This window comes from Mirounga angustirostris, unplaced genomic scaffold, assembly GCF_029215605.1.
Source record: "Mirounga angustirostris isolate CCGP_5_RB_7025 unplaced genomic scaffold, mMirAng1.0.hap1 SCAF_10, whole genome shotgun sequence".
Taxonomy (NCBI): Eukaryota; Metazoa; Chordata; class Mammalia; order Carnivora; family Phocidae; genus Mirounga; species Mirounga angustirostris.
In genome coordinates this window covers 25,307,156-25,332,731 of record NW_026991718.1, presented here as the reverse complement: position 1 = coordinate 25,332,731, position 25,576 = coordinate 25,307,156, and the positions used below count along the sequence as shown (strand labels likewise).

The following is a 25,576-nucleotide window of genomic DNA, read 5'->3' as shown; positions in this document are numbered from 1 at the left end:
TCTTCTTCTGGGATCCCAATTATTCTAATGTTGTTTCGTCTTATGGTATCGCTTATCTCTCGAATTCTGCCCTCGTGATCCAGTAGTTGTTTATCTCTCTTTTTCTCAGCTTCTTTATTTTCCATCATTTCATCTTCTATATTACTGATTCTCTCTTCTGCCTCATTTATTCTAGCAGTTAGCGCCTCCATTTTTGATTGCACCTCATTAATAGCCTTTTTGATTTCTACTTGGTTGGATTTTAGTTCTTTTACTTCTCCAGAAAGGGTTTCTCTAATAACTTCCATATTTTTTTCAAGCCCAGCTAGTATCTTTAAAGTGATGATTCTGAACTCTAGATCTGACATCGTACTAATGTCTGTATTGAGTAGGTCCCTGGCAGTCGGTACTACCTCTTGTTCTTTTTGTTGAGGTGACTTTTTCCATCTTGTCATTTTGTGCAGAGGAGAATAGATTAATGAGAGAACAAAATGCTAGCAGAGTAACAACGTCCCCAGAAAATATACACTAAACAAATCAGAAAAGACCTGAAGCAGTGGGAAAAGAAAGGGAAAGAGAGAAAAAAGAAAAAAAAAAAAGAAAAAGATAAAGATAAAGATAAAAACAAAAACAAACAAAACAAAACAACAACAACAACAACAAAAAACCAGAATGTGATCAAATATGATCAGGCTGGTATATAGATCAGTGCCACACACTAGATTTGGGGTGTATTTTGGTCTTTTAGGAGAAAGTGCCTCCCAAAATTTTAAAGAAAGAAAAACTTATATATGTACAAAAATAAGGGTTGATATGATGAAGGGATGGAATATAACTGTAAAGATGGAAATTATAAAAAATTTTATAAAAGGAATTGATAAGAAGTTGTTTGGAAAAAGAAAGAAGAGGATTTAAAAATAGAAAAAAGAAAAAAAAAGGGAGAGGATGTGATCAGGCAGGGGAATAGAAAACACCATATACTAGAGATTTAGGGTATATTTTAATTTGTTAGAAGAAACTATCTCAAAATTTTAAAGAGAGAACAACTTATATATATAAGCCAAAAATATGGGTAACTACTATGAAGGGATAGAATATGACTCTAAAAATGAAAAATAAAAATGTTTTTTTTTAAAAAAAGGGATTGATAAGATGTTAGTTGAAAAAGGGAAAAAGAAAAATTCAAAAAGAAAAAAAAAGAAAAAAAGACAGTTAAAAAAAAATTAACTTTGAAAGACTAAGGAATCATGGTAAAAAAGCCATGATTTCTATGTGCAGTATTCCCCTAGCGCTGGAGTTTGCCGTTCTCATTGATCGGTAAACTTGGTCTTGGCTGGCTGTTCTCGCTGATCTTCTGGGGAGGGGCCTGTTGCCGTGGTTTCCAAATGTCTCCGCCGGAGGCAGAATTGCCCCGCCCTTGCCCCCTCCCGGCGAAGTCATCCGCTCGGGTTTGCTCTCCGGGGCTTTTGTTCCCTGCGAGCTTTCCGTACAGCTTTGGAGGCGGAGAGTGAAAATGACGGCCTCCCAATCTCCGCCCCGAGGAGCCGAGAACTCGGGGCCCCGCTCCTCAGTGAGCCCCCAGAGAAAAGCCGTCAGTCACTCCCGTCTCCCCGGTCTCCGGCCGCACTCCGTGTTTGCCCAGCCTGTGACCGCGCGTTTCTATCTCTGGCACCTGACCCGGGGTGGAGTCTCCAAACCCAGCAGATCCCTGCGGTGCCCTCCCGCGCGGCTCCTCCCGGGGGAGGAAGGTGAGTCTCCCCGGATCTGCCGCTTGTTGGGTCCCTGCTGGAGGAGCAGTGGCCCGACTGTGCCGCGGATCACGGTTTATGGCCACCCCGAGCTGAGAGCCTGCGCCTGGGCTCCGCCTCTGCAGCCGGCTTCCCTGCTCCGATACCTGGGAGCTCTGCCGCCCTCAGGCACCCCCGGTCTTTCTGTGACCCTGAGGGCCCTGAGACCACACTGTCCCGGAGGGTTCCAGCCCCCGCTTAGCCACCAGAGTGACGTCCCTCAGCGGAGCAGACTTTTAAAAGTTCCAATTTTGTGCTCCGTGGTTCTATCACTTGCCAGAAGCGGCCAATGGAGGCCCCTCCCCCGCCATCTATCCTCCCGAATATCGCCTCAGATTCACTTCTCCGCACGTCCTACCTTCCAGAAAGTGGTCGCTTTTCTGTTCAGAAAGTTGTTGCTCTTCTTTTCTTTGATCTCCTGTTGGGTTTGTAGGTGTTCAGAATGGTTTGATCCCTATCCAGCTGAATTCCTGAGAGGAGACGAAATCCAGGTCTCCCACTCCTCCGCCATCGTGCTCCGCCCCTGCGCTGTCTTTTTAAATACAGCAAACTTCACGGTCACCTCTGAGCCTGCCGAACCCCTTTCTCCTTCATATCTCTTATTGCATCTTTATGATATATTTAAACCTGTCCCTTTGTCTTCAGTATTTCTTATAGATTGGTAGATAGATCTAGAGGTTTGACTAGATTAAGGTTTGAGTTTTTAGAGATGACTACCCCATAGTGGCATTGTGTTTTTCCACTAGGAGACTTGTGATGTCTAGTTGTCCCTCTTTTTGTCATATTAGCAGATATTAATTCAATACTCAGATTCATTACTTCATTAGGAGTTATAAGACAATGATATTCAAATTATTATTTCTTTTTCATTAATTAGATGGGCTACATCTATAAAGAGAAATGTCCTCTAATCTACTTTTTGGAGAGCAATGTTACCAGAATGACAAGGAATCTGGCTTTGGCAATATCCCTCCCTCTGAAGACAACTAAAAAAGCTGGACAGAAAAAAATATAGTTTTTTTTTTTTAAGATTTTATTTATTTGACAAAGAGACACAGCAAGAGAGGGAACACAAGCAGGGGGAGTGGGAGAGGGAGAAGCAGGCTTCCCGCCGAGCAGGGAGCCCAATGTGGGGCTCAATCCCAGGACCCTGGGGCCATGACCTGTGCCGAAGGCAGACGCTTAATGACCGAGCCACCCAGGCGCACCCCCCAAAAAAGTCTTAAAGTAACAATGAGGGGCGCCTGGGTGGCTCAGTTGGTTAAGTGACCGCCTTCAGCTCAGGTCATGATCCCGGAGTTCCAGGATCAAGTCCCGCATCGGGCTCCCTGCTCAGCAGGGTGTCTGCTTCTCCCTCTGACCCTCCATGCTCTCATGCTCTCTTTCTCATTCTGCCTCTCAAATAAATAAATAAATAAATAAATAATTTTTTAAAAATTAACAATGAGGAAAAGCAATAATTATGAGACAGTTCTGAGAGATGAACCTCAGCTGCTTCTGCCCTGGAGGTGTTCAATAGACACCTCCAGGGCAGAGCCACATTTTTGGCAGTTTAGTGTGGGAAGGGGACAAGAGTTAGTCAGGAGGTTGAGACCCTGAAGAATTGCACTGTTCAAAAATGTTCTTGCCCTGGGGGCACGTGACCATTCCAGGGAAAAGGATGAAAGACAGAGACAAGGATTGGAGTCCAGCACCCTCCAAGGGGGAAAAAAACTTGAAACATTTCCTACTCAGGCCTGAGAACTCAACAGGATGTGCCTTGGGAATGGGGATATGACTTTACTTTGGGAGGTCATCTTGGTGACTCAGAAAACCTTGGTTCCCAGTAGCTAGGACCCTCAGGTACCTGGTAAAAGGAGAAAAAACAAAAATACCTCTCTGAAGGAGATAAGACCATCTAAGGTCATCTAAGGTCTCAAATTATTTCTGTAGATAATTAAAAAAAGAAAAGGTCTGAAAACTATCAGAAACAATGAGATACATAGGGGCGCCTGGGTGGCTCAGTTGGTTAAGCGACTGCCTTCGGCTCAGGTCATGATCCTGGAGTCCCAGGATCGAGTCCCGCATCGGGCTCCCTGCTCAGCAGGGAGTCTGCTTCTCCCTCTGACCCTCACCCCTCTCATGGTCTCTCTCTCAAATAAATAAATAAAATCTTTAAAAAAAAAAAAAAAGAAACAATGAGATACACCAATGGATAAAACAATGTAAGCCAGAACCAGCAAAAAAACACAAACCACAGAGATACCAGTTTCAGAATTATCAGATATGGGCTACAGAACTACTATACTTACTAAATTCATGGAGATAAATTTGAAATGTGAACATTCCAGCAGGGAGCTAGATACTATAAAGAGTGAAACTCAATGTTTCCCTTCCAACATCAGGAACAATTTCGAAAAGTGTATTTGCTCTTGTCACTCCTATTTATCGTTGTACTAGAGGTTCTAGCAAGGGCAATTAGGATAAGTAAGTAAATAAGTAAATAAATAGCATCTGGATTGGAAAGGAAGAAGTAAAATTATCTCTATCCATAGATAAAGTGATCTTGTGTATAGAAAATCCTAAGGAACCCACAAAAAAACTATTAGGACTAAACAAGTTCATCAAGGTTGCAGGATATAAGATCAATACATAAAAATCAATTGCATTTCATACACTAACAATGAGCATTCTGAAAATAAAATTGAGAAAACAATTCAATTTATAATGGCATCAAAAAGAGTAAAATAGATACAAATTTAACAAAAGAAGTGCAAAATTCATACACTGAAAACTGCAAAACATGGGCTGAAGAAATGAAAAAAATTTAAGTGAATGGAAAAATATTCCATGTTCATGGATTGGAATACTTAATGTTGTTAAGATATCAATATTCCTTAAATTTATCTACAAATTCAACACAATCCCTATCCAAATCCTAGCTGGCTTTTTTCCAGAAATGGACAAGTTGATCTTAAAATTCATATGGGAATAATTAAGAGTATACTTACCTTGATGCGCACTGAATAATATATGGAATTGTTGAACTACTATATTGTACACTTGAAACAAATATAACACTGTATGTTAACTACACTGGAATTAAAAAAAAAACATGAAAAAACAATTCATATGGCAACGCAAGGGGCTCATAATAACCAAAACAAACTTGAAAAAGAACAAAGTTGTAGGACTCATACTCTCTGATTTAAAACATTACTACAAAGCTGAGTAATGAGGATAGACATGTTGATCAATGGAATAGAAATGCAAATACAGAAATAATACCCTACATTCTGGTAAATTGACTTTTGACAAAAGTATCAAAATAATTCAATGGTAAAAGGATAATCTTTTCAAAACATGTTACTGGGACAATTGGAAATCCACATGCAAAGGAATGAATTTATACTCTGAGTTAACTCAAAACGGATCATAAAAATTAAATGTTAGAGCTAAAACTACAAAACTCTTAGAAATAATAGGAGTAACTCTTCATGGTCTTGGATTAGCCAATAATTTCTAAAATATGACACAAAACGCATAACAAAAAAACAGATAAATTGGACCTCACCAAATTTTTAAAAGGATTTTATTTATTTATTTGACACAGAGAGAGAGCAAGCGAGCACAAGCATGGGGAGTGGGAGAGGGAGAAGCAGGCTCCTGGCTAAGCAGGGAACCCAATGCGGGGCTCTATCTCAGGACCCTGGGATCATGACCTGAGCCAAAGGGAGATGCTTAACCACCAAAGGAGGTTATCTTTACATTAAGATAAACATTAAGAGAGTGAAAAATGTGTGTGTAACTTGCACACTGATAGATGGAAAACAGAATGATAAAAAATAATTAATTCAAAGGAAGGCATGAAAGGAGAGCCTTAGGAACAAAGAACAGGTGGCTTAAATAGAAGGATACAAGAAAATGATAGGTTTAAATCCAACTGGGCTAGCGCTAGGACCTAAAGGGACCAAGTGTTCCAGTTAAAAGATGAAAGTTTTTCTAGATAGAATTTAAGAAATATCCACTATAGGTTGTTTATAAGAGAAAGATTAAAAACACAAGGTTTTAAAAAGGTTGAAAATAAGTGAACAAAGATACCATGGGAAAAACTACAAGAACACTGGTGTAGCTATTATCAGGCAAGTGGACTTTAAGATAGAGAGCATTGGGGGCACCTGGGTGGCTCAGTTGGTTAAGCTTCTGCCTTTGGCTCAGGTCGTGATCCCAGGGTCCTGGGATGGAGCCCTGCATCGGGCTCCTTGCTCAGTGGGGAGCCTGCTTCTCCCTCTGCACCTCCCCCTGCTTGTGCTTATGCTCTCTCTCTCTCTCTGTGTGTCAAATAAATAAAAAAAAACCCTTAAAAAAAAAAAGAGACCATTTTTAGAGTGGGTCACTACATAATGATAAAAGGTTCAAATCACTAGAAAGATTTAATAATTTTAAACTTTTAGTTCTTGTAAATGTTTACAAATTTGTAATTTGTGGGATTTATTTTCTTATCCTAAACCAACTTACTTTTGTACCTAATTCTGTATTAAAAATGTATTTTTTTAGTTAGTCACCATACAGTACATCATTAGTTTTTGACGTAGTGTTCCATGATTCATTGTTTGCATATAATATAATATAATAAAAAATTATATAAAAAAAGAAGCAGATCCTTTAACAACACTTTTTTGGGGGGCATTTCTCAATAACTAAACCTGTCCACTTACGGAGATACAAAATACTGTAAAAAAGAGATGCTTGCACTGGAATCCTCCAGACTTGGGATCAAATCCCAGCTCTATCATTTAGTATAAACTGAGTAACATCTCCAAATCTCTGTTTTCTCATCCATAAAGTGTGAATACTATTATTTAAATCACAAGGTGATTGTGAGGACTCAGTGAAATAAAGTATACAAAGGCTAAAAAATGTATTTTTTTTTCTTAAAGAGTTCTCCTTATCACCTGGTTTCCTGCCTGTGTCAATCTCCCCCTTACTCACTGTGCTTCAGTCTCTCTGGGCTCCTTTCAGTTGCTTGAGTGTATCAAGTCTTGGGACCTTTGCATATGGCCGGACTACGGTCTCCTCATCCTGCAGGTCTCAACTCAGGTGACATGTACTGAAAGTACCTTCTCTGGCTACTCTGATTCTCCACATAGATTATAAGCCTCCATTATTTTTCATCTCAGCCCTTTTTTGAAGGGATAACCTGCCTTCAATTATAGAATATAAACCCTATGAGGTCAGTAACCATGTCTTGCTTACCATTGTATTTCTAGGATTTATAAAAATGTTGAAGGAATGAATGGGAAGGAGTGGATGAAGGAAGAAAGGAGAGTCGTGGAGCTAGCATGTATCTGCTCAGGGTGGTCTAAGCAGGTGTGATGAAATCTGGGGCCAGAGTAAAAGGCTTAGACTGAGGTAAGAGGTGACTACAGGCAGAGAATGAAGGAAGCCATGGAGATCCAAGGGAAGAAGATGATTCCATGCCCAGGGCAGATCCTGGGCAGCACAGAGGGAGAAGGAGAAGCAGGGTGAACCTCACCCAGGGGCCAGATGTGATTCTGCCTAGGGCTGGTGCTGTTCTCCATCCCTGGGTGTTTCCATTCCTGGCCTTTAATGTGATGCGAGAGCCATGTTCTAAGAACTCTGACTAAAAGCAAAGTCCTCCTGTTTACTCCAGCACCACCTTTTTTTTTTTTAATTTAATTTTATTATGTTATGTTAATCACCATACATTACATCATTAGTTTTTGATGTAGTGTTCCACGATTCATTGTTTGTGTATAACACCCAGTGCTCCATTCAATACGTGCCCTCTTTAATACCCATCACCAGGATAACCCATCCCCCCACCCCTCTCCCTTCTAGAACCCTCAGTTTGTTTCTCAGAGTCCATAGTCTCTCATGGTTTGTCTCCCCCTCTGATTTCTCCCCCTTCATTTTTCCCTTCCTACTATCTTCTTCTTCTTTTTTTTAACATATAATGTATTATTTGTTTCAGAGGTACAGGTCTGTGATTCAACAGTCTTACACAATTCACAGTGCTCACCATAGCACATACCCTCCCCAATGTCTATCATCCAGCCACCCCATCCCTCCCACACCCCACCACTCCAGCAACCCTCAGTTTGTTTCCTGAGATTAAGAATTCCTCAAATCAGTGAGATCATATGATACGTGTCTTCCTCTGATTTTTTGCTTAGCATAATACCCTCTAGTTCCATCCATGTCATTGCAAATGACAAGATTTTGTTTTTTTGGGGGTGCTTGGGTGGCTCCATTGTTAAGCATCTGTCTTCTGCTCAGGTCATGATCCCAGGGTCCTGGGATCGAACCCTGCATTGGGCTCCCTGCTCAGTGGGAAGCCTGCTTCTCCCTCTCCAGCTCTCCCTGCTTGTGTTCCCTCTCTCGCTGTGTCTCTCTCTGTCAAATAAATAAATTAAATTAAATAAAAAAGATTTCATTTTTTTGATGGCTGCATAATATTCCATTGTATATATATACCACATCTTCTTTATCCATTCATCTGTTGATGGACATCTTGGCTCTTTCCATAGTTTGGCTATTGTGGACATTGCTGCTATAAACATTAGGGTGCATATGACCCTTCTTTTCACTACATTTGTATCTTTGGGGTAAATACCCAGTAGTGCAATTGCTGGGTCGTATGGTAGCTCTATTTTCAAATTTTGAGGACTCTCCATACTGTTTTCCAGAGTGGCTGCACCAGCTTGCATTCCCACCAACAGTGTAGGAGGGTTCCCCTTTCTCCACATCCCCGCCAACATCTGTCATTTCCTGACTTGTTAATTTTAGCCATTCTGACTGGTGTGAGGTGGTATCTCATTGAGGTTTTGATTTGGATTTCCCTGATGCTGAGTGATGTTGAGTACTTTTTCATGTGTCTGTTGGCCATTTGGAGGTCTTCTTTGGAAAAATGTCTGTTCATATCTTCTGCCCATTTCTTGATTGGGTTATTTGTTCTTTGGGTGTTGAGTTTGATAAGTTCTTTATAGATTTTATCTGATATGTCATTTGCAAATATCTTCTCCCATTCTGTCAGTTGTCTTTTGGTTTTGCTGACTGTTTCCTTTGCTGTGCAAAAGCTTTTTATCTTGATGAAGTCCCAATAGTTCATTTTTGCCCTTGCTTCCCTTGCCTTTGGCGATGTTTCTAGGAAGAAGCTGCTGCAGCTGAGGCCAAAGAGGTTGCTGCCTGTGTTCTCCTCTAGGATTTTGATGGACTCCTGTCTCACATTTAGATCTTTCATCTATTTTGAGTCTATTTTTGTGTGTGGTGTAAGGAAATGGTCCAGTTTCATTCTTCTGCATGTGGCTGTCCAATTTTCCCAACACCATTTGTTGAAGAGACTGTCTTTTTTCCATTGGACATTCTTTCCTGCTTTGTCAAAGATGAGTTGACCATAGAGTTGAGGGTCCATTTCTGGGCTCTCTATTCTGTTCCATTGATCTATGTGTCTGTTTTTGTGCCAGTACCATACTGTCTTGATGATTACAGCTTTGCAATAGAGCTTGAAGTCCAGAATTGTGATGCCACCAGCTTTGCTTTTCTGTTTCAACTCCAGCACCACCTTTTGCCTAGAGTCATCATCTATAAAACTCACTACTTGGACAAGATAATCTGTAAGGAATTCTCCAGATCTAACAGTTTATTTTTCTCTGCCTTCCTTCTTGCCCCCTCTCAGATCTTCACCCTTCCAGTCATGCAAGCTGGAAATCTTTAAAGCATTTTTGATGTTTCCCTTTGTCACCTCATCTCCCCCCTTTTCACCTCATCCTTCCCAAGTTTTAATGGTGATTCAGTCTCTTTCCTCTTTTTGGTTTCCTTTGTAGTCTCTCTGTCTAGACTTCATTATTTCCAACTTCCTAACGAGTCATTCTGATTCCAGTGCAGTCCCCTCACCTTCCTGGTCCATCTTTCAAAATTACCATCTTGTTCAAGTCAACTCAATATTAAAGCACTTTTAAGAGAATCTCAGTGTCTCAGGTTAGAGTCTGAATTCTCTGACCTTTAAGCGGCCCTAGATTTTTACCCCAACCTACCCTCCCAGCCTTATCTCCCACTATTTTCCTTAAAGAAACTTCTGGCCCCTCCATACTGACTTAGTTATTATTTTCCTCAATACACCATGTTTTTTTCTGATTGCCACATTTTGCTGATTCCATCTTTCCTTCATGGAATGCCCTATTCATGCTCTTCCATCAAAATCTGGTTAAGTTCTACCTTCTCAGATAATGCTTGGCCTCCTCCATGCTGACACGACATCAATTATTTATATGGTCCTCCACACCTCCACACCTCTTGCATTTCTGCCTATCTAACCCTGAGGCCCTTTTTTATGAAATAAGGCGATGGCTTATTTCTATGAAATAAGGGGAGATGACTTTTAAGTTTCCTTCCCACAGTAATAGTCTGTGGTTTGCTGATTTCTTTGTGTCTGTGTCTTTTTCTTCGTATGGATCGTGATGCCTTTCGGTTTACCAGATATTCTTGAGACTCCGCCATGTGTCCAGATCTGTGTTAGGCCCTGTGAGGAGTGCAGAGGTGAATAACAGAGAGCCCTGGATTCTTAGGGACCCATAATGACGTGTGGGTGTGTATGTGGGAGTGATGGGGGATGGGCAGAGGGGAACAGAGACAGATCTACTCATGAGAAACTATGACATAAGACCAAGTAAGAAAGGTGCTATTGAATAATTATAAAGTGGGATTGGAGAGGGAAGGAGGGAGTACTTTTGACTGGGATCATCTGGAGAGGCCCCAGGGCAAAGAGGCCATGCTGCTAAACTTTGGCTGATGAATGACTGTTAAGAGCAGACATGGAGTTTTGAGGAGGGAGGGTGAAGAAACCATAATAATAAGGACATGAGCAGAGGGGTGGGAGACACAGGGAGAATCCTGGAAATTGTATGGACTTCAGTGTGGCCAACATATGGGGGACATGGAGCATTCTTCTCTGAGATAAGTTTGGAGAGGCCCTGCAGCAGTGAGAGAGGCTGACTCCTCTTCTCCCACAGCCCTCTCTCTTCCCTGGCTTCACATTGCTTGCAACTCTCCACACTCACCGACCAAGTTCCTGCTTTGTTTCTGTTGACAGTTTTGCCCCAGTGCCCTCCCAGGCCCTTTACTGGCTCTTTCTTCCACCCTGCCTGACTCATCCCATCATTCCCAATTGCACTCAGGCTTCAGCTCCTCCAGGAGTCCAGGCTGGGTTTGGCAGCTTATGTCTGGTCCCTTAACATCCCTCTCGTAACACTCACCGCTTTAATGCGATCTCCTCATGTCTGTTTTCTCCACTAGTCTATGAGTACTTCTTATTTTTTAAAAATGCCTACGTTGCCAATGTGTCTTGAAGGCATAGTGTGCTGTAGTAGAAAAAGCACTGATATAGGAGTCAGAAACTTTGAGTCCTAATCTCAAATACCACTTGGGCAGCATTGTCTCTGGGCAGCTTTCTGGATATTTTCTGGGGTTGTTGTGGTAACTATGAGAGATAATACATGGAAAATCCTTAAAGAGCAAGGTCCTAAACAGATAGACAACCACTAGTTACTTCCTAAGTCTCACATTTAATAGCTTTTCCTTATTTCTCATCATATAGGACCTTTCTGCATTTGACAGGCTTATAATCACTATGACCTCTGCCTTTTATATGTTCCAGCTCTTGAATGATTTTTCTCAATTCTCTGGTTCTTGTTTTTCCACCCACATCCCAAGTGTTCTTTCATTAGCATTATTTCCTCCTGTGTCCAAGTTTTACTGGTGGCTTCCATGCCTTCTATTTCCAGTTACAGACTGATGAATCCTTGATCTTTATCATCCAGGCTGACCTTTCTCCTAAGCTTCATATCTTTCTTTCCAACGTATGCTCACTATGTCCACCTGTGATTTCTTCCTTAGGCACCTTGAAACTAAGATGTCTCAAAAATAACTTCTCATATTAAATCTGGACTTTCTCCTCCATGTTTCCATGAATGGCACTCTCCACTCTATGAGTCAAGCTAGAAACTTCAGACACATCTTTAGCTCTTTGTCTTCTTCAACACTGGCAATATGATGGAAAAGAAGGGGGGAACAGAGATGGGAGTTTGGGAGGCAAATCCTTCAGTGGGACAAAGAATGCAAAGGGAAACAAGGAGGGGCTGAGTGGTGAAGGAAGGTAGGCAGGAGCTAGATCTCAAAGGGTCACATAAGTCACGGTAAGGAATTTGGACTTGAGGAAGCCCGATGCGGGCTTCCTGCTCAGCAGGGAGCCTGCTTCTCCCTCTGCCTGCTTCTCTCCCTGCTTGTGTGCATGCTCTCTCTCTCTCTCTCTCGCTCTCTCTCTGACAAATAAATAAAATATTAAAAAAAAAAAAAAGGAATTTGGACTTGATTCTGGAGGCAGCAGGGATCCATCCATTGGATGGCTTTAAGGAGGGGGCATACATGCTGAGTTTGTGGCTGTGGAATGCTTAAACTGATTGCAGTGTGTAGAATGGGTTATAGGGTTCCAATATGAGAAAGGAAGAATGTTAGGACCTGGATGCAGAAGGGGAGATGATGATGTGATGAGAAGATGAGGTCCCGAACAAAGTCAAGGTGTGGGGCAGCAAGATAAAGTTGAATTTTTTAGTGAAAAAGAATCCTTGGAGGATGGCCACTTGGAGAGCTACTTCTCCCTCATCTAGGGAAATGGTGAAGGGAAAGGAAAGGAGAAGGCTGTGTGGGGATGAGAACACCCAGAAGTAAATAAACTAGCCCATGAGAGTGAAGGGCAGGTCTGGATTCTGACCACCTTTCTCCTCCTCATGGTTGGAGTTTATCTTGCTTGCTGAGCTTATGAGAGAAATAATCAGGACATGATGAATAAAAATAATTTTGGAATAAATCACAAAGAACAGAACTTATTATTAAAAATCGGTGCACAATGATTGGAATAGGAACTGAAGGACAGCGAGGCTACTTTTCTTACAAACTATAGTTGTTGATTATTCACAAGTCCTTAATGTCTTTTTTGAGAAAGTGGTTTTATTTTCCAGCTGTTGTTCATGGCTGCAATCACACTGGTGAGTGGTTACAAGGGAAAGTAAAGAAAACAGCAGGTTGTTTGATATTGCTAAAAAGCCTGTCTATGAACCATTCACTGAAGATAACAGATTCTTCCAAAGGATAATGTTTATAAATTCACAGTGCTTCTCTGCTTATAAAAAAATGAGAGGAGAAAATGAAAATCAGGAAAGAGGAATTACTCGTATACAGTACCTCTGCTCATAGAGACTTGGACTTGTAACAGCCAGGCCACATTTGTGTTTTTTTTTTTTTTTAAAGATTTTATTTATTTATTTGACAGAGAGAGACACAGCGAGAGAGGGAACACAAGCAGGGAGTGGGAGAGGGAGAAGCAGGCCCCCGCGGAGCAAGGAGCCTGATGCAGGGCTCAATCCCAGCACCCTGGGATCATGACCTGAGCTGAACGCAGATGCTTAACAACTGAGCCACCCATGCGCCCCAACATTTGTGGGTTTTGTTAGGAATAATTGGAATAAGGAAGGAGAGAAAAGTCAGTTTCTTTTTCATTGTAACTTTGGGACTGATGAAGGGACGTGTGATGTGGCTGAGGGTGCTAAGGATCAGGTCTTAGGCTCTTGTATGTCCTGGAAGATGTTACTATGGGTGAAACTTAGCTACTGGTGAAATGATTGAAGAATCCACCCCCTACCCATGAGTAAAGTGGAGGCTTTCCCATTAGTTTGGTTAAGCGACTTAATAAGCTCCTTAAAAATAGTGATTCGAAGGGGCACCTGCACCCCAATGTTTATAGCAGCAATGTCCACAATAACCAAAATATGGAAAGAGCCCAGATGTCCATTGACAGATGAATGGATAAAGAAGATGTGGGGTGTGTGTGTGTGTGTGTGTGAGTGTGTGTATATATATATATAAAACTCAGCCATCAAAAAGAATGAAATCTTGCCATTTGCAACACCATGGATGGAACTAGAGGGTATTATGCTAAGTGAAATAAGTCAGTCAGAGAAAGACAAATACCATACAGTCTCATTCATATGTGGAATTTAAGAAACAAGACAGATGAACATAGGGGAAGGGAAGGAAAAATAAAATAAGATGGAAATTGGGAGGGAGGCAAACCATCAGAGTCTCTGAACAAACTGAGGGTTGCTGGAGGGGAGGTGGGTGGGGGGAAAGGATAACTGGGTGATGGGCATTAAGGAGGGCACTTAATGTAATGAACACTGGGTGTTATATGCAACTGATGAATCACTAAATTCTACCCCTGAGACTAATAATACACTATATGTTAACTCAATTGAATTTAAATAAAAAAATAAAACAAGGAGTCAATATAAAACTTAGAAAATTTTTTTCCTTATAAAAAGAGTTCAACAAAGATTAAGCTTAATTTACAAACTCCTCAAATTGACATATGATCTTTGTTAGTGTGCATTCAGTCATGTTTGCCTTGTTGCATGGTTTCGTGCACTGGACTTTAGGGTCCTTCAGACATCACCTCATTATTGCCTACTGTGATTTGCAGGTGCACTGCGAGAAATGGATCCTGAGTCTTACTTAAGTAGTCTAGTCCTTTCAGCAGCTGAGAGTTTGTTGCATTTAAAGGCAGCATTTTCATATTCATATACTTGATGCAGTTGTTCAGAACTATCTTCTTATTAAGCAACCAAACTTTCTGTTTATTGACATACTTTCCATAAATGCATCTAAACAGACATGGAGAAATAAGTCTCAGAATCAGTAAGTGAAATACCCTAGAGTAAGAAAAGAACACAAAGATTTCCTAAAAGGCAGAGGACCTAGGTCATGGCTAAGTTTTAAGAGAGGATGTAATATCATTAAAAATGGGATCTTGCTGGCCTCACCAAAGTACACGATGATGCTCATTTTAAGTGAAGATTTATTTTATAGTCTTAATATTACAGATGTGGACAAAGTGTTCCAAAGAGCTAGCCATCAAAAATGCCAAAGATCTAAATCTTAATGACTTTATCTCTGAAATTCAGTTTAAAAAAATCAATGATTGTCATTAGCTTTGGGAGAGCAAGCCCTCAAATATGACTTCCCTATAGCTTCTACAGTTTATTGCTCAGGAGTCTAAATTTTATTGATGCCTCATGCTGACATCAGAAGTGCCCCTTGTACATTTTTGTTCCTTCCCTGCCTAGTATACTGAAATTAATGAAAAAGGAAAAACTAAAGTAATGACATGGAGACAATAGGCCTGCTAGATCTTGCTAGATTTTTAAGTGAGAAATCAGCAGCTGGAGCTGTTGTTGCCTTTCATGGGAAGATGAAGGGACTCAGGTGAAAATTTCCATGTCAAATTATACTTTTCTGAAGTGAAAGTGTGATAATTTTTTTGTCTTCTATTTTAAAAAGTTGTTTGCCAAAAGGATGAATGAGTGTGCAACCCAGGATGGCATGTCGATTAGCAAGGGGGCTTTTTTATTTTCTATAAGCTTCTGTTGTGCAGCACAATACAGGCCTATACTCCAGGGCCCCTCTTTGGACACAACTTGACAATGTCTTCAAATGCACTGAAGGCTTGTGCTCATACAGAACAACTCCCATGGTCCAATTTTGCATCGTCAACTGAAGTCAGAGGCAGGTTGAATGTTATGTTTTGCTCCTCCAAAGCCTAATCCTCACCAGGAAACAGAGGTTTTCCAGCCTGGAGGGGGACTCTGAGGCCTATAGTCACCATTGCTAGAGTAAGTAACACTGCAGAGTGTGTCAGAGAGCCACCTGTTCTCTCAACTCAAAACAAGCACACTGATTCAGATAATTGTGAATTTAACCCAATTAGATTTCCAAATGAGGGACTTAGAGGTCCTACTGGCTGTAGAGATTGTGCTTACCACTCAGGATGGTCCATAATGTCAAGAACTGGTTTTGGTCTAGTGAGTTTAACCTGGCACTGAGGTGTCAATGCATAACCCCCCTGGAAAAAAACAACAACAAACCATACATTTCAAAAACAAGCTGTTGCAGCCCTCTTTCCCCATTGAATAATATTTTTTTATTCATTTAGCTGATAAATAAAAATCAAATATAGCGTGCATCCTGCATTGCGCTTAGTGCGTAGACCGCACAAATATGTAAAGTGTGTTCTCTGCCTTTCGGGAAGTTTTCAATCAAATCGGGAAGATGAATCACGTATTCAAATATTCACACCCACGAAAGAGTTGAGGGAGCGGCAGGAAGGAGACAGGTGCACTGTGGGGGTTGGTTCTAAAGGGTTTCAGGGATTCTCCAAATGGGAGACAGGAGCAAGTCAGCATTTAGACAGCTGTGATACAAAGACACCCGGGGACATAGAAGATATATTCCCTTTATCTTCTATCTCTTTCCAGGCCCTATTTACCAGATTGCTCACTGTGTGACACGCATTGAGCTAAACAAGATGTATCCACCTAAAACTCCCAGTTGACCTGAAAGGTAAGTGCTCTTTTCTCTATCTACTCAAAGAGTTTAAATAATGTGCCTCAAATCATATAGCTAATAAATATCAGTACTGGAATCTGACCAAGTTGGAGGAGCTTTCTAAAAAAGAATGACTTCAGTTGACTCCACGTTCCAGGAAAAGATATTGAAGCCAAGGCATGCCAAGAGGAGTGAGTCAGGAGTAGACAGTAGCAAAGTGCCCCTTTCTTTTTGGCTGATTACATTTCATAGCACCACACAACAGGGAAACAGAAGTGGGTGAGATAATGGTGATGCCACCTTATAAAGATCTCATTTAGTGGTAATACATTCTAAGGAAAGTTTTTTCATTTTCTCCTTAAATCTCCATTAAGGATAGTATACCTTTTCTAATATGTCCCCATTCTCCAGAATGCCATAGCTCCTTTGATTTCATAAAACGATATCCTGACAATGATATTAAAAGTGTGATAATTTCTAAATTAATAAATTGTGTATAGTTTGAATAAAATGAATATTGATAGCTGGTCAATACTTGAAATCATGCCAGTACTATGAAAAAGCCAGAGACATGATGTGAATTTAAGATAACCAAATTTTAATTTATGACTTATTCCTGTAAGAATGGAAATTACTGCTTGTATGTCTGAAATAAAGGGAAAAAGATGCCCTTTCTGCTCTTGGAAGATGTGGTGGCTCCCACCAGTTGTAGGTGGGTGTCCAGTGTGGCACTGGTTTGTTCCAGATGCTTAGAGTGTTGTTCAGACTGTGTCAGAAGGTCAGACACATGGAATCCTTGGATCATTGTAAAATTTTTGTATTGCCACTTAATAAATTCCCACAAACTTAGTGGCTTAAAACAACACACACTTATTGTCTTATATTTCTGGCTTCCAGAACTCTGAAACCAGTTTCACTGACCCCAAACCAAGGTGTTGGCAGGACTACACTCTCTGCAGAGGGTCATGGAATCAGTTTCCCTGGGCTTTCTCCAGCTTCTACAGTGGCATTGCTTGTATTCCTTGGCTCATGGCCTTTTCCTCTATCTTCAAAGCCCACAGTGTAGCATCCTGAAATCTCTCAGTCTGCCTGTCTTTCTGTCTCTCTCTGTGTCCTTTACACTCTACTGAGTGGAAACACATTGCCTTCTCTCTTCCATAGGATACATGTGATTACATGTAGGGCTCACCTGGATAATACAGGATAATCTCATCTCAAGATTCTTTTTTTTTAAAAAGATGTATTTATTTATTTGATAGAGAGCAAGCTTGTGAGCTATCCAGGTCCTAATCCGGGTGGGGGTGGGCAGAGGGAGAGGGAGAGAAACTTTAGCAGACTCTGTGTTGAGCACGGAGCCTGATGCAGGGCTTGATCCCAGGACCCTGAGATCATGACGGGAGCAGAAACCAAGAGTTGGCTCCTTAACTGACTGAGCCACCCAGGTGTCTCTCATTTCAAGATTCTTAATCACATTTACAAAGTCTCTCTTACCACTTTTATTCAACATAATACTGGAGTCCTAACCAGTGCAATTAGGCAAGGAAAAGAAATAAAGTCATCTAAATTGGAAGGGATGAAGTAAAACTGTAAATGTTTATACTACTCAAAGCAATCTACATATTTAACTTAATCCCTATCAAAATACCACCAGCATCTTTCACAGAACTAGAACAAATAATCTTAATATTTGTATGGAACCACAAAAGACCCCAAATATCCAAAGCAATCTTGAAAACAAAGAACAAAACTGGAGGTATCACAATTCCAGACTTCAAGTTTATTATAAAGCTATAGTAATCAAAACAGTATGGTACTGGCACAAAAATAGACACATAGATCAATAGAACAGAATAGAAAGCCCAGAAATAAACCCACAATTATATGATCAATTAGTCTTCTACAAAACAGGAAAGAATATGCAATGGGAAAAAGTCTTCAACAAATGGTACTGGGAAAACTGGACAGCTCCATGCAAAAGAATGAAACTGGACCACTTTCTTATACCATACACAAAAATAAACTCAAAATGGATTAAGAACCTAAATGTGAGAGCTGAAATGGTAAAAATCCTAGAAGAGAACACAGGCAGTAATTTCTTTGACGTTGGCTATAGCTAACAACATCTTTGTAGATATGTCTCTTGAGGCAAGGGAAACAAAAGCAAAAATAAACTATTGAGACTACATCAAAATAAGCTTCTGCACAGCAAAGGAAGCAACCAAAAAACCTAAAAGGCAACCTACTGAATGGGAGAAGATATTTGCAAATGACATATCTGAGAAAGGGTTAGTATCAAAATTTTTAAAGAACTTATACAACTCAACTCCACAAAAAGACCCAAACAAAAGAAACAAACCAAATAATCCCATTAAAAACGGGCAGAAGACTTGAACAGACATTTCTCCAAAGAAGACATAGAGATGGCCAAGAGACACATGAAAAGATGCTCTACATCACTCATCATCAGGGAAGTGCAAATCAAAACTACAATGAGATATTACCTGTCAGAATGGCTAAAACAACAAAACTCAAGAAACAAGTGTTGGCAAGGATGTGGAGAAAAAGGAACCCTTATATACTGTTGGTGGGAATGCAAACTGGTACAGCCACTGTGGAAAACAGTATGGACGTTCCTCAAAAAAATTAAATAGAACTACCTCATGACCCAGTAATCGCATTACTGGGTATTTACCCTAAGAATATGAAAACATTAATTCAAAAAGATATATGCACCCCTATGTTTTTTGCAGCATTATTTACAAGAGCCAGATTATGGAAGCAGCCCAAGTGTCCTTCGATAGATGAGTGGATAAAATATTACAAAGCCATAAAAAAGAATGAAATCTTCCCATTTGCAATGACATGGATGGAGCTAGAATGTATAATGCTAATAAGCAAAATAAGTCAGTCAGAGAAGGACAATACCCAATGATTTCACTCATATGTGGAATTTAAAAAAGAAAACAAAGAGGAAAAAAAAAAGACAAACCAAAAACCAGACTCTTAACTATAGTGAACAAACAGATGATTACCAGAGGGGAGGTGGGTGGGGGATGGGTGAAATAGGTGAAGGGGATTAAGAGCATACTTACTGTGATGAGTACTAATATATATAATTGTTGAATCACTATATTGTGTGTCTGAAACTAATCTAACACTGTATGTTAATTACACTGGAATTAAAATTCTTTAAAAAAGAGTGAAGGGTAGAAATAATAGGGAGGCAGATTGGCTGCACATTAGAAAGCACTTCACAATACTCTCAAGATAGTGCATGCCTATCACTGAGGGTGGATAGGCAGGACAGGATCATTGTCTGCTGGAATTGGGGCACAGAGCATTTCTGTTTTTTTATAGGAGATTGGGGGCGGGTAGACATCCTCCAAGGAAGATTTTTGAATGATACAAACTGAGAAGATTTCAAAATAACTTGGAGAACTCACATAAGAATACTAATTCAGTCATGATATGCTATAAAGGTGATGATAACAAAAACACCACAAAACAGGTTTATTTTTTGCTCGCACAACATACCCATTTTAGGTTGACAAGGGGCTCCATCTTATATTGCCCCCACTCAGGAACCCAGGCTACGGGAGCTCCATCATTTGGAATGTTGCCAGTTGCTGAAACAGTGTTTCACACTGGCAAGCAATTAAATATTCCAGCTCCCAAATCAATGCCCTATATTACATATGCTCCCAAATTATTGCCAGAACCAGTCACATGGTCAATCCTATCATATATATTGAAGGAGGAGAGATAGAAATTTAGGAGAATAAATTGATATCCACTATAGCTCACTTTCTGGATGCTAAATCCTTGGTTCACACTCCTTCCCATACCCAGAATGCTTCCATCCCCTCCACACGGGAGATGACCCCAAACCCAAGGATCCCTGTGTGATGACTAGAGTCTCTACATGTAGTGGCTCTTGATTGTGAGATTTATGAACTTAAAATACAAGTTATCTTCCCTTGCAACTTAGCCGGTGTCCAGTGGTGTAACAGGGATAGGGTCACCAGAATAAACATTTCCATTCTGAAAGGGAAAAAAAAAAAAAAGAAACAGTAGATATTGATCTGTAGCGATTCTGAAATCCACCTAGGTAGATATTTTTGAGAGCCCTTTACCTAAAGACATGTAGATAAATGAGAGTTTGCACTTACCCTCAAGGAACTCAGTTTAGATGGGGGACATGCATGTACATACATGACTGTAATACAGGAGAGGTGTAAAAGTAGTGTTTTCACAGCATCAAAGAGGATGGTTAATTCTCATGGCCACACATGAAATGAGCATTGGGACAGTTTTTTCTTGGACCACTTGGGCTGTCCAAATATGATGTCATATTTGGAATCCAAGGGTTGTTTTAAGTTTTGAACAAAGACTCTTTTAGTCCTAGCCCATGCTTTCTTGGGTCATTCAGTTATCTCAAAATCTTAGGAGCCTCTTTATTAGCATGATTAAAATCAGTTCCATGTGTCAAATAGTCACATCCACATTTTTTTTTAAGACACAGTCCTCAGATTTTCTGTATTTGCTTTCTCATCCTGATCTCTCTCTTGACTTAACTGTAATTGCAGATGCCTTGATGGCTTATTGGACTGTAGTGGGACAACCACACTTTTAGCACCTTTTTCCTGAGTTGTTTTGTCTAATTGAAAGAATTTCATTGGTGGAACACTTTAATAGGATTTTTTGTTTGTTTGAGATGACTTAATTCACTCACAGGTGTTAACTGTAGATATAATGGCTCTTGATTCGCTTCTTTCTTTAAGCCTGATTTTAATTAACTTGTTTCTCAAATATGTCTTTCCTGTTGGCGTTGGGCAGCAGTTGCCTCTTCCAGTCCTGCTAGACCCCATATTCTTTTTGTTATGGTTTGCAAACAAACAAAAGCCAAATGCTTTATGAGCTCATTTCTTTTTTGTAATTCTTTGCCAAATGCAGTGATACACACAACTCTTGTTCTGTTTTCAAATTCTGTGTACAAGTTCACTGAGTACATAGTTGCCTCCTCCCAGCTTACTGTTAGCTACAGTCTTACCAAATGATTTGTCACTGGATAACTTGAATTGCTATCTCTCCAGCCTCCAGTATCCATTTCCTCTCTTCCCATGGTGTGATTTTTTAGCCAGGGCCACAGATTTTAGATTATTGGTTAGCGATATCCCTTACCCCTTCTGTTATCAATATATGTATCAGTCATAATAGGTTAGATTATGTTACTAGAATAAACAGTCCCCAATCTCTATGGCTTAAATTGATAAAGAGTCATTTGGAGATTAGAACTGGTTAGGTTTGAAGCAGTAATGACCACATCCATTGGTGAAGCACAGATATTGGCATATAGCGGCAAAACATCTACTTAAATTACTAACTGTAGTTGTCTATAAAAAAATGTCTGTTGAAGGCAAGGCTTTGGGGGACCAAGTCCTGCTTCAATAGAGTATTATCATGGATATGAGGAACACAAGGACTATGGAGTGGGATAACTGCTTCTGACTACATTGGAGAACATTTAAAAAGAAAAATTTTCAACTCAGGACCTAATTTTCTTGGCTGAAAGCATAGTCAGAAAAACAGAGCTTTTATGACTGCCTTAAAAGAACCTTTTATTTCTTGTATTCATAGCCATCGTTAATGTATCAAAAAAATCAGACTCATAATTTGATGCTGTGGATTGCAGAATTAAAGGAAATTTGGCTTCAGGGCTCACTAGATTTTTTTTTTTTTGTAAAAGTTGGGGCATTGTAAAGAATGGGATCCTAATAAATGAAATAGAGAAATCTAGGTGGATTTTAGTGATCTGAGTTCTTGTAATAACTTCCATTGCTTGAAGTCTCTGTCATGACCTCATTTATAGTTATTTCACAGGGATGCTTATTCATCTCAAGACTCATCCTAACACCTTTTATTACTCCAGACCCATAGCCAGAGTTAGATCATCAAGGATTTCAGGGGACAGGTAATAATGTCTGACATTTGGAGGAGAATTATAAGATTTTACCAATTTGTATCAGTCTGCGGAAGGAATGCAGTCTTGCTGACACTTGATTACAGCCTTGCAAAACACATTTTCAGATTTTTGACCTTCAGAAGTGTAATATAACAAATTTGTGTTAAGCCACTAAGTATGCAGTTATTTATTATAGCAGCAATAGGAAACAAATACAATGACCTCCTAAAGTTTTATTTACTATGTATCATCAAAACAATTCTAGTTCTGGTGAACAGAGAAATAATTTATGTAGTCACAATCTATCACTTAATTCCAAGATCTAAGCCAGCTCTCAAAGAGGAGCCCCTTGAATGAAGTGAAGAACATGAAGGATCCTGCAACACACCTACAAGTATGTACTCTAAATCTTTCTCTTAGCTTTTCCCTAAAGGGTTTATGAACTGGAAAATGGGAAATACTTAAACTTTTCAGGGGTTATTGTACAGTGACTCTGAAGCGACGCTAATCCCTGACGACCAAAAATGCTACTGTGGTCTGTCAGAGTAGGGTTTATAGGTGTCAGATGATAAATAGAGTTTTCACCTGAGTCCTGCTCACAGTGGGTAGTGTATTAGTTTTCTATGCTGTATATCAAATTACCACAAACTGAGTGGCTTAAAATGACACTCATTTATTAGCTCACAGTTCTGTAAATCAGCTGTCTGTGTAGGCTTGGCTGGAATCTCACTTTAGGGTTTTCCAAGGTCAAAGATATCATGTAGACTAGACTCTTATTTGAAGGCTCTATGGATAAACCCAGTGCAAAACTCATCAAGTTGTTGGCAGAATTCAGTTCCTTGTTCTTGCAGGACTGAGATCTCAGTTTCCTTGCTGGCTGTTGGCCAGGGAGGTTCTCCTCTGTTCCCAGAGGTTGCCTGCATTCCTTTGCACGTGACTACCCCTTTCCATATTCAAAGCCAGGAATGGCACATCGAGTTCTTCTCACACATTGAATCTCTCTGACTTTTTCTTATGCCGCCAGCTGGAGAAAGTGCTCTGCTTTTAAGGGCTCGTGTGATTAGATTAGGTTCAGCCAGATACTATTCTTGTCTTAAAGCCAGTTCTGCCATGTAACTATCATAATCATGAAGATGATAACTCATCATATCCACAGGTTCCTGGGATTAGAGTGGAACATCTTTGGGGGACCATTTTAGAAATTTTGCCTATAATACTGGGCCAAGTGGACCTATGAACCTACTCAGCAATTATTTTCTGTTTCATAGATGGAATAGATATTCTTGGCTACTGGGAGAGTCCCAACAATGGGTATCTGACTTGTGCAAAGGTACTATTATCATTGGAAAGGCCAGTTAGAAGTCTTTGGAGACATGGTAGAGAATAGTGCCAACATCAGTCTCTGGTACCTGATGTATAGCTTTAATTCTGGGATGTGCTTTATTCTCTAAATCAACAGAAAAGAACACAAGAAGTAGGTAATTATTTTGGCTTTTTTATGTTGTCGGGACAACAGTTTGGTTTTACTGTTTTATGCAAGGGCTGGGTCAACTGTCAAAATCGAATCTGCAGAGACCTTGAACATGTCAATTTTCTATAGAATATCATGCTCTCCACTACACTGATAACATGTGTTGATGGACCTAGTAAACAGAAACTAGCAAATATGCTAGGTATCTTTGCTAGACATATACATGCCAGAGGGGGGGATATAAATTGACTGCACTAGTGAAATTTCTAGGAATTCTGTGGTCTGGGGTTTATGGAGATCATTTCTTTCAAAGTGAAAGACACATTGCTGCGTCTTGAGTCCTGTTACTAAGAAAGAGGCATAGCACTCAATGGGATATCTTATTTGTGTTTACTGCTCTAACTTATTTATTAAGTAATCCATAAGCATAAGCTGCTTTGCTACTTGGACCTTATGATCCAGCTGGTCCAATAATGCCCAAAGTATCTGGTAGGGACCTTAGCATGCACGCACATGTGTTACACACGCATATAGGTGTGATACTATATTATAATATATGATGTTAAATATTATATTGGTATTATAATATATAATGTTATATTACATTATAATATATATATTATATATACGCATTATAACATGCATTATAATATGTAATATAAATGTATAATACAAATTATCTATATCTATCTACCTACAAAATCAGGCTTGAACAAGTACTAAAGGTACAAATAAATTGTGCAAGTAGCTCAGACTCCTGGGGAGTTCCTTTTTTTTTTTTTTTTAAAGATTTTATTTATTTATTTAATTGACAGAGAGAGAGAGAGAGAGAGACAGCATGAGGGGGAACACAAGTAGGGGGAGTGGGTGAGGGAGAAGCAGGCTTCCAGCTGAGCAGGGAGCCCGATGCGGGGCTCGATCCCAGGACCCTGGGATCATGACCTGAGCCGAAGGCAGTCGCTTAACCAACTGAGCCACCCAGGCGCCCCCTGGGCAGTTCCTTTTGACCAATTAATGAAGGAGAAGAAACTGGCTTAAAGAATATTCCACATGATATGCTGGTACCAGGTACATCATTATAGTTCCACTGATGGGCATACTGGAAAGACTGGAAGGAAAGAATTATCTATTGTTTACTCATTTATGTGTCCACAAGAAGAAAACACCTGATGGGTTAGGGCTGTCCTGTAAGATATAGTATATGCTCTGAACCAGTAAGTTATATAAGGTGATGTTTCTTCCATTTTCTACCATTATTCCATAGTCCATAAAAGGGAGGAAGTGGCCTGGCTCCTCTCTCTATTATACCTAGTAATATACATTTTGCTTCCCATTTCTGCAACTTTGGACTCTATTCATTTAGAAGTCTTAAGTTTAATTTCCAATGGAGGCTTATTTCCACTACTGGACACACAATGGCTCAATTAAGCTAGAAGTTGAAAATGCCACTTGGTCTCTTTGGATTCATCTTGTCACTGAAACAACAGACAAAGAAGAGGATTACTGTACTGTATGGAGTTATTGATCCTGATTTTTAAGGGGGAACAGGGTTGTTGCTATACAATGTGAGTAAGAAGGAGTATATCAGGAATCTTAGAGGTTCTCTAGGGCATCTCAATGCCCAGTAGTAAAAATTAATGGCAGACTATAGCAACCCAGTACAGACTAGTGACTCAGACTCTTTGGGAATGAAACTTTGAATTATCCTATTAGATCAAGAAACATTTCTAGCTGAGGGGCTGGCTGAGGGACAGGAGCAATGGAATGGATAATGGAAGAAGTTATAGATACCTATGATGGACCAGTTGTAGAAACAAGGATTGTAATAGTTGTACATACTTTCTACTGAAAAACCTCCAAAGTAGCTTCCATATCAGTTTAATTTTACAAATAAGGAAACCAAGATAAACAGAAGTTAAGTAACTTGCCTATATTCACACAGGT

At 40.0% G+C, this 25,576-nt stretch overlaps 1 long non-coding RNA gene across 1 annotated transcript in view; it reads left to right on the top strand.

Annotated features, from left to right (window-relative positions):
- LOC123850957 (uncharacterized) overlaps positions 1 to 25,576 on the top strand; it is a 96,552-nt gene that overhangs the window by 7,816 nt on the left and 63,160 nt on the right. The window contains exon 2 of the long non-coding RNA XR_006792447.3: positions 16,130 to 16,214. This is a non-coding gene — a long non-coding RNA (uncharacterized LOC123850957). The remainder of the gene's footprint in view (positions 1 to 16,129; positions 16,215 to 25,576) is intronic.